Below are 10,073 nucleotides of genomic sequence, written 5' to 3'. Positions count from 1 at the left end.
TTTTGTGTAAAGCATTCCTCAATACCTTTCGTTTCATATCCACTTTATAGTAAATATTTAATTCATTTTAATTTTTTAAATAGATGGCAACCCTATTCAAAAAAATGTCTATGTTAAAGTCTTCCCAAACTCTCTTCATATGATGCGAATTTTTAATATCTTTTTTTACTTTGTCCAGGCGAATCTATTAAAAGTGGTATCGGCAAATCAGCTGATTTGTTTTTTTTTCTTTCGCCATATACATGAGGCTGTCAGCACGTAATGAAACAGGGCGAATTCATGCTTTGTTTTCTACTTTGCCAAGACAATCAAATGTACAAAACATTGTTGTTGATCTAGTGCTACAATCTTTAATGAATGCTCCTTGATTTTACTGAATAAACGAAAACTCATGAACTCTTTGTCAAAATTTTAAGCCATTGTTAAAATACAAATTATATTTTATTAAAACAAAACCCAAAAAACCCGAGCATTGCAAAACGCTTTTGTATGTTTTTTGTGACACTAACTGTATGTGATTTGAATGCAAAAGGAGAAATCCGAGGCGAAATAATGTGATGCAGTTGAGCAGTGATAACGATGGCTGCACAGCTATCAGTAGTGAGGCAAAGAAAAAAGAGAAGAATGCAAAAAAGGCAATGAAGGTGGCGAGGGACAATAGTAAGGCTACAGGAATAATAAAGAAAACAAGTATATACCTATAAGTTCCAGTTAAAGCGGAAGTAAACCCTGGGCCAAAAAAGTACTGACGAGGCCTTATAAGTAATTGAGTACAGAGCTTGGTTCATTACATTCCCTGCGGTGTTTTTCCAGAATATGTTCTTCCATGCTCGATCTGCGTGATGCGTCAAACAGCCATGTAAAACCTACGGATGTAGGATGTTTTTTGATGGCAGTTAGATGGATGTCCTAACATTTAAATATCTTATTTATTATTCTTATCTTTATTACTTCTGTCAGTCCCAAAAGTAGGTTGGAGTGCAAAACACCTTGCTACACGAAAATTTAATGCATTGGAGGAAGAAACTGAACATTTCGTTATCCTTTCGATCTAACACAAATCCTGGCATGCCAGTTATCTGTATGGGAAGGCAGTCCACGTTCAGTGGGTGTTCACTCAACTCAAGAGGCATACAACCATCATCAATCCCATGCAATTCAAGTTTGCTTCTCATGATATTCCATCGTCCCGAAGAGTATCTGCGATGTCATACGAGGTGGATTGTTCCTTTATGACAACGGCTAACAGCTTCAATAGTTTGGTCAACAGCTACTACGGTGGCCAAAAAAATGTCTTCCCAAATCTGATCCACATAAATCAATATCAGCTTCCAGATACTCATTATGATGCCTTCAGAACACTATGAGTGATTGGCCAGAAGGTTTTCAGCAGCGAAGTATAGGTCTGTGCAGGCATTTTTTGTTGGAATGACACATAAAATACAATTTCGTTGCAGTGCTGAGATTGTTAAGTCCTTCAACAGGGAGATTAAATCAGCACTCGTTTAAAAGCACTAAACCCATTAATGAAACTGAAAAGTTCTATCTGAACCCAAATTGAAAACCCATTGGATCGTGAGATCGTGAACGGATATGTCTCGTTGATGTTGAAATGAGCGAACTGCCGTTTTATCCGAGTCCAATATGAAAATCTAATTAACCACGAGATCGGTTATCTAAAACCCATTGAGTCGTGAGACCTGACGTTGATGTTGAAAGTACCGATCGCTCATTTTGACGCGTCCATCATGAAAATCTAATTAACCGTCTTCCCATTGCTGTTGGAAGAAAAAATCTGCTGCGAGCCGGAAATTTTACTAAACTCCAACTTTGATTCTGAGCTAAGAAAGAGCAAGACTAATTTCTGACAAATTTTCAAGTAAGTATCTTCCCAAGAGGCGAAACTTATTTAGCTAACTTTGTGCACCTTCGCTTGTCCAACTTTTCTTATCCTTCTGGCAACTAAATCGCATTGGACGTACCGAGAAGGCCCAAGAGCTTTGTTGGACTTGGAGGGATGCTCTAGTAGCTTACTTTAAAGAAAACTGCTGCTACAGCAACAATAACAAGAACTATTTAATAGTAAATTGTGTTTCTCTGCGCTTCATATATTTCTACTTTTTATGCGATTGGCTTTTAGTCACCTGGGATTTGGTCTAAAGTAGCTGATAAAATCTTCAGCTTGAATGCCACGCAAAAATTCAAAATACAAAGACAGGTTTCGTATGTAGCGAAAACAACAACTTTAAATTGGGATAGGCAAATTTCCCTCAAGCTCCATCCAAAGTCGTCTAAACATAGTGCAGAGGGCACGAAAGGTGAAGTTTCGAACAGAAAAATAGTTGCGCCAACAGGTGTTCCTATCTTCAACTATACATTCTCAATCTATTTATATAAGTAAATAGTAAAATTTCTATGAAGTCGCATACCGTCAGCCAAATCTAGCAGATTTGAGTGACTCAACATAGTAAATGCAGCAGTGTTGCCACATTTCACACATTATATTGCTATAACTTTGTATGCATGTATGTATGTATGTAAGACAAATATGTAGGCTATACGCTCCATGTGCGCCCTATGTCACATGCATTCTATGTAATCAAATTTAGACCAATTTTATGCTGGTGAGATTGAATGAAAAGCGCAAAGTTACAACAAAAGCAACAATAATTTTCAAATGGCAAACTTTGTGCTTTCACCTTTTTTTACTGTAAATTAACAAAGCAAATTAAAGAATAAAAGTTTTCCCATGTATTGTACATGAACAGACACACTCATACATATATGTACACCTTGCCACGATTCATTCGTTCACACAATTTGCACATGGCAAATTGATTCAATAAAGCATTTCAACTTGATGGCAGAAAGTGCATAGTGTAGTTAGTATAGACAGCACAGCGTTAGGGGAGATGCGTTGAAGCGGTTGGTAGAGCAGCAACGGAAATAGGCAGTAGGAAGTCAGCCGACAGATAGTAGTCAGAGGTGAAGTGAGCAATCGGTTGCTTTCAGGCGTAGCGCTCATAGCTGTGAATACAAAAAGGTTTATGCTGCAACTAAGCTACTACTACTCACGGCGCATAGATTGTGTTGTTGCGTCCAGATTGTACGTGCTTAGTACTGCTGCTGCTCAATCTGGCCCTTTTTTAACACACTGCTGCTAGTAAAACTATCTGCTGCTCAATGGATTTCGCCTAGCTTTGTGCCCTTCTTTGTGTTCCCTGTATCTCTGGCCTCCACCTCCTTATGTGTGTATGCATGTATTGCGGCCTCTGAGGTGTCAACGGAAATTCCGCTAACGTATTCCAGTTGGCAGCACGTTGTCTTTGTCGTCGTCGTCGTCGTTTGTGCTGCTCAGTGGCCCTCTTTGTCACGCTATTTTAACTTTTATTTGCATGTAATAGTAGTGTGTTTGAATACCCATCATGTGGAAGTGTGGAGGGAAGTGTCTATTCGTATGTATTTATGGGTGAGAGAACTAAAGTAGCTAACTACGGCTTTAACTTAAATCTTCAGCTAAATATTTGTAGAAACTATTTAAATTATAAAATCGTTCACCTCGACTACAAGCGGGATACTTTTTGAACCTGCATTTCAACATTGAAACTGAAGTAAATGTCTTACAGCTGCGAAAAAATTTCTAGAGCAGGCTTAGGATGGGAAGCACGGACTGTGCTTTTCTTAGAATATGCGATGGGGGACCTAACCAACGGAGGTAAAAAGCACAAACAAAGTAGACTCAGAAAGACAGATAAAGACATCCAAAACGAAACAATCTTGAATCCTTCCGCACTTGAAGTATTCGCTACAGTCCTTCAGATATGAAATGATCGAGACCAAACTGCTGGTATTAACGAAGAAATTAAATTTTCTGTGAGTTTAGATGCCTAAAAATATTCTTAGGTAAGTTTGTTTTTCATAATGCTTCAATGTATTTTGATTACGAATGAATTATTGGGTTGACAACTAAGTAATTGCGGATTTTTTTTAGAAAATCAAAGACAATTTTTTCATGGAACTAAACAACTTGATTCTGTAATGTATTGCCGATTTTGATCAATGACCTTTTGCTATCTTTCAGGCAGCATCATAATCCCACGTTCATAAAACTTCTGATTTTTAATATATTAGCAAAAAACTGAGTCAGGTACGATTTGACATCGTCATCATTATTGAAATTTTTACCATTCAAGGAGTTTTGTAAAGATCGAAACAAATAGTAATAAGATGGTGCAAGATCAGTACTATATGGTGGATGTGGCAAAACACCCCAATAAAGTTCCGATAATTTTTTCCGAGTGGCCAAAGATGTGTGCGGCCTTGCATTGTCATGATGGAATACAATACCTTTTCGATTTGTAAATTCGGGCCGCTTTTCTTCAACTGCATTGTTTCATTTCGTTTTTTGTTCAATGGAGACATCAGAATAGATCGTTCGGTTTAGTGGTAAGAGTTCAAAGTAGACAATTCCTTTGTAATCCCACCAAACTGATAAAAAACCTTCTTTTGATGAATATCAGATTTTGATATGGTTTGAGTTGGTTCACCTGGCCTGCTCCAAGATCTTTTCCGCTTGATATTGTTGTAAACAACCCATTTTTCATCGCCAGTTATCATTTGTTTTGAAAATGGATCATTTTCATTACGTTTCTTTAGCAAATCGCAGCTGTTAATGCGTTACGTTAAATGCCTTTCTTTCAGTTCGTGAGGAGCCCATGTATCGAGTTTTTGAACATAGCCAAGTTGTTTCATGTGATTTTCAGTGCATGTATGTGATACATGAAGCTTCTCTGCAATTTCACGTGTTGTACTGTGACGATCCGAATCGATTATTGCTTTGATTAAGGCGTCATCAACTTTAACTGGACGACCAAAGCGTGTTTCATCTTTGAGTGAAGAATCACCAGAACGAAATTTGGCAAACCCATTTTGACACTGTCGTTCTTTTATGGCTTCGTCACCATAAACAGCACATAACTTTTTATGAGCTTGCGATGCAGTTTTCCTTTTGCGGAAATTAAAAAACAAAATATGACGAAAATGATCCTTTTGATTTTCCATTTTTCAACGAACGCCAAACGAAAACTACGCAACCGATCAAAAAACTTGTTTTTACTGATTGACAGCTAATTGCCAACTATCAAATAACAAAATGTGTTTTACTTTTGTACTACGTCTGCAAACCTAAAAACTAAACTGAAGCCATCTATGAGTGAAATTCGCAATTACTTAGTTGCCAACCCAACATATTATATTATATTTGGCGAAGATGTGGAATAATTTCTAACTGTTCTCAGATAAAAAAGTTAATTGTGTTGTATTGAAGCAATGGAAAAAATATTAAGTTTTCTAATTAAAAATTATTCGTTAAAATTTGTGGATATTTACCTTTTTCCATTTAATAACTGTTCCGATTTAATAACTAATCCCATTTAATAACTGTTCCCATTTGTTTTTTTTTTATTTCATCACCTAACCCAGTTATACATTATTTATATTATTATTTATATTTTATTCTTACTTTGCCCCTGTTTTCATATAGAAAATTGAAAAACTATTCCCATTCAATAGCTGCTCCATTTGCTTTTTTATTTCTTAATATAACCCAGTTATACACAACTTATATTTTATTCTTATTTTGCTACTGTTCCCAGATAAAAAAATACCAGTCTAACGGTTAGACTTGATAGAAGTGAAACCTTCCGTAAAACAAACTGAGAGAGAATAAGACGAAAGCAGCATTAGGAGCGGGATAATTATAGGTTCATTATAATATTGATATAAAGTTCATATTTTATTTTCTTCATTTTATTATTATTCATCCTCAATGTTTTCAATTTCAACAAATGATACGAGTGGCTTATGATATAATAGATAAAATATGATACAAATGCTTTGGTTTCGATGTTGTCAAAAAAAATACCCAAACGGACCGAAGAAACAGACTTACAAATTTCTTCCATTTTCGTCTACTTGTATTCATATAAAAATTTATGTCTCTTCCCACCAAAGCTAAATGTATTAGTATATTTTTTCTTGTATTTATTCAAGGCTGAAATCCAAAAAACTGTTTTCAATATATAATCAGAAATGTCCTACAATGCAAATTTCAAAAAAAAAAAAATTTTATTTCTTGTGATTCGAACCAAGAATTTTGGATCGGAAGCTCACATTGCTAGCCGCTCTGCAATCGCGCCAGACTGTCGGTGTTGGCCTAAAAGTTATTTAGTTCGTCGCTACGTTTATATGTAATTCGTTTCACTTTTTCCCAAATCACTCCCAACGATTCTAAAGAAGTTTTCACTTCAAAAATTAATGTACGAAATATTTATACCGATTCACTTAAACTGACTTTCAGTATCTAAGCCAAAAATAGAAAAGCCAAAAAACTGTTTTCAATAAATAATCAGAAATGTCCTACAATGCAAATTTCAAAAAAAAAAAATTCCATTTTCGTCTACATGTATTCATATAAAAATTTATGGCTCTTCCCACCAAAGCTAAATGTATTAGTATATTTTTTCTTGTATTTATTCAAGGCTGAAATCCCGGCGGTACTGCAATACCGGGTCAACCCGTGGCAGAGGCGGAGCAAGCCCATAAAACACTCCGCGCATTTCCAAAAATTAGTTTAACATTTGTTGTCCTCCGATGGAGGATCTATCAGATGTTAAGCTGATAGGAACAGATACCACACTACCTACTTCAATAGATTTTCTAATAAACCTTTTGAGAATTTACACGCTCACAAAAATTAATGTACGAAATATTTATACCGATTCACTTAAACTGACTTTCAGTATCTAAACCAAAAAACTGTTCAATAAATAATCAGAAATGTCCTACAATGCAAATTTCAAAAAAAAAAAATTCCATTTTCGTCTACATGTATTCATATAAAAATTTATGGCTCTTCCCACCAAAGCTAAATGTATTAGTATATTTTTTCTTGTATTTATTCAAAGCCGAAATCCCGGCGGTACTGCAATACCGGGTCAACCCGTGGCAGAGAAGGAGCAAGCCTATAAAAGACTTCGCCCATTTCCAAAAATCAGTTTAACATTTATTGTCCTCCGATGGAGGATCTATCAGATGTTAAGCTGATAACCACACTACCTAGTCAATACATTTTAAATAATAAACCTAATAAAAACTTTTGAGAATTACACGCTCACAAAAATTATTTATATCAACATATAATATAACGCTTCGTAACTAAATAACTTTTAGGCCAGCGACGACAGTATGGCGCGGTAGCCGAGCGACTAGCAATGTGAGCTTCCGATCCAAAATCCTGGGTTCAAATCACAAGAAAAAATAAAAGTTATTTTTATTTAGTTCGTCGCTACTTTTATATCAACATATAATATAACGCTTCGTAGCCAAGTTGGTCGCTTTTTTCGTTTCACTTTTCCTCAAATCACTCCCAACGATTCTAAAGAAGTTTTCACTTCAAAAATTTAATTTAACTATTCCCATTTAATGACTGTTCCCATATTTTTATTTCTTAATTTAACCCAGTTATTCACTATTTATTTTTGATTTTTTTTGCTACCGTTCTCAGATAAAAAATTTAATAACTATTTCCATTTGGTGTTTTAATTCTTAAAATAACTCAGTTATTTATTAGCTATGATATTGTATTATTTCTGTTTGAGTATTATTTTTCCACGGCTCCTAGATAAAAAAATTTATATATGGGTACGTTTGAATTTTTAAGTAATTATAATCTGCTCGACATCATAACAGATCCAGAAAAAAAACTGTTCCAAGACAACAAAAAAATGCAGCTATGCAAAGCGTACATGTTAAAGTAGAAAATGTATTAATTTGTTAGTTAAAAAATTACATTCCAACTGTCTTCCCTTATTTACTTCTTCTGTTTATTGACTTAGTATTAGGTTGATTTAATTTATTTTATTTAACTTGTATTGTAGAATACTACGAAACGTAAAGATTCAGTGAAAAGAAATATTCATATTTTGTAACTGTTCTCAGAAAAAAAGTTATTGCAAGTTTGACGTTGTGGCTCATAAACTTTTTCTAATTTTCGAAAAATAACAAGATTTTTAATATATTATAGTTCTGCAAAGCACAGGGTAGAATTGAAATTTCAAACTGTTTCCAGGTTAACCCTAGAACACACACCTAGAACACACACCCAGAAAATACCACGTAAACACACACCCGGGATACGTTTGTACCCGGGACCTTATTTTGCGGTTTTTTTAATGCTTATTCAACCGATTTCTATGATTTTTTTTTGAAATGTATATTTTAATATATAACAAGTATTTTGTCTTTTGTTTCATTCGAATATTCCTACTGGTTCCAGCGATATGGGCAAATAAAGTCAGGACATGCAACAGTGGATTTTTGTTTTTGTTGTTGTCCTGATAAATGCAAAACAAAATAATATAATTTGTAATAATATACTTGTAGAGTAACAACGAATACACATTTTGGTTTTTATTTCATTGAAATATTCTACCTGGTTCAAAAGATATGTGCAAAAAGGTCGCGCAAGGTATGGGTATATAGGTAGCAAATACACTGGTATAACTGGTTTTTGTATTTTATATGCAGCTGCAAGGGTTGTTTTCACACGAAGTGTTGTTATAAATGCTGCCTTTTGATATTTTCATTATTGTTTTGGTGCTCAAAAGTGTAAGAAGTGAAAATATAAGTGAAAATAAATATAACTGAAACTATAAATAACTGGATACGAAATGACTTCAAGAAGAAACGAATATTTATCAAGTGCAGCATATAGAAGATAAAAATGTAAAATAAGCAACAATGTAAATATATACTAATTTTTTTTATTATGCAGGCTAACTGAGGAACAGCGAGAATCATATATACAATCTTTATTTGATGAAATTTGTGACGATGACGCTCCCTATGACTTTGACTCAGAAGATGAAGAAGAAATTCAATTCAATGACATTGAAATTGCTGATGACGATGCTGAAGTTTCGCAAAGTGCCGCAGAAGTAATAGGACTATGAATAAGTTCGTGCGGTTTTACAACAGATGGCGTAACTTGATTATTATTCCATCGATCCACATTTCCAAACATTCATTGGAGAGCTACTGTCGTAAGGCACAAACGTCAGTATAAGTTTTTTATTTGAAGCGTAAACAACAATATTTTTACCACACTTGAAAATGTCGAATTTCGTGCCAAATAATGTGTTTTTGCGGGGAATTTTTTAATATGAAGAAAAAAGCAGCCGAAAGTCATCGTATCTTGGTGGAAGTTTATGGTGAGCATGCTCTAGCTGAGCGAACGTGCCAGAAGTGGTTTGCACGCTTTAAAAGTGGTGATTTTGGCTTGGAAGATGAAGAACGCGAGGGTGCGCCGCCAAAGTTCATGGATACCGAATTGGAGGAATTGCTCGGTTGCAAAAACTTTGGGAGTTGATCAATCAACCATTTCCAAACGTTTAAAAGCCATGGGAATGATCCGAAAGGTAGGCCATTGGGTGCCGTATGAATTGAAGCCAAGAGACGTTGAACGCCGTTTTATGGCATGCGAACAACTGCTTCAACGGCACAAAAGAAAGGGTTTTTTGCATCGAATTGTGACTGGCGATGAAAAGTGGGTCCATTACGACAATCCAAAACGTCGGGCAACGTATGGATACCCTGGCCATGCTTCAACATCGACGTCGGCGCAGAATATTCATGGCCTGAAGGTTATGCTGTGTATCTGGTGGGACCAGCTGGGTGTTGTGTATTATGAGCTACTGAAACCGAATGAAACGATTACGGGGGATGTCTACCGACGACAATTGATGCGTTTGAGCCGAGCACTGCGAGAAAAACGGCCGCAATACGCCGATAGACACGACAAAGTTATTTTGCAACATGACAATGCTCGGCCACATGTTGCACAAGTGGTCAAAACATACTTAGAAACGCTCAAATGGGATGTCCTACCCCACCCGCCGTATAGTCCAGACCTTGCGCCATCCGATTACTATCTCTTCCGATCGATGCAACATGGCCTGGCTGACCAGCACTTCCGTAATTACGATGAAGTCAAAAAATGGATCGATTCGTGGATT

At 35.7% G+C, this 10,073-nt stretch overlaps 2 pseudogenes; both read right to left on the bottom strand.

Moving 5' to 3' along the window:
• Positions 1-6,530: 6,530 nt before the first annotated feature.
• LOC129246662 (U2 spliceosomal RNA) lies at positions 6,531-6,716 on the bottom strand (annotated as a pseudogene).
• A 239-nt stretch (positions 6,717-6,955) lies between these two features.
• Positions 6,956-7,139, bottom strand: LOC129246588 (U2 spliceosomal RNA; annotated as a pseudogene).
• Positions 7,140-10,073: the final 2,934 nt, after the last annotated feature.

This window comes from Anastrepha obliqua, chromosome 4, assembly GCF_027943255.1.
Source record: "Anastrepha obliqua isolate idAnaObli1 chromosome 4, idAnaObli1_1.0, whole genome shotgun sequence".
Classification (NCBI taxonomy): Eukaryota; Metazoa; Arthropoda; class Insecta; order Diptera; family Tephritidae; genus Anastrepha; species Anastrepha obliqua.
Note: the sequence above shows the minus strand (reverse complement) of the source record. Positions and strands in the feature narration are given on the sequence as shown.